The following is a 399-nucleotide window of genomic DNA, read 5'->3' on the forward strand; positions in this document are numbered from 1 at the left end:
ATGCGCACAAGAACTTCGCACCCAGGACCTGGCCCAGGCACCACAGATTCCATAGTCTGCTGGGGACATGGCTAACCCCGCCCCCTCGCGGTGGCGATTGGCTGAACCACTTCTGATTGCAAGGCACGGATTAATGAGGGCGGGTGTCTCCTCAGTTAAGTTAGGGCGAGACGTCTCTAAGGAGGTGAGACCCGCGGCGGGTGTGTGAATGGGGGCTTCAGTTCTTCCTGCCCGAAGGGTCCTTGAGAAGCCTGTTTGTTTTTCCCGGCGCCTGTCTCCACCCATTCATTTCTCTCATTGGCCAGGCCTGGTAGGCGGGTGTGTTTCCATTGGCCGGGGGGCGGTGTCTGTCCCTTGCCAGGGTGGGGGCGGGGCCTCCGCCGCGCTGAGCTTGCCCTT

The sequence above is a fragment of the Suricata suricatta genome, chromosome 5, assembly GCF_006229205.1.
Source record: "Suricata suricatta isolate VVHF042 chromosome 5, meerkat_22Aug2017_6uvM2_HiC, whole genome shotgun sequence".
Taxonomy (NCBI): domain Eukaryota; kingdom Metazoa; phylum Chordata; class Mammalia; order Carnivora; family Herpestidae; genus Suricata; species Suricata suricatta.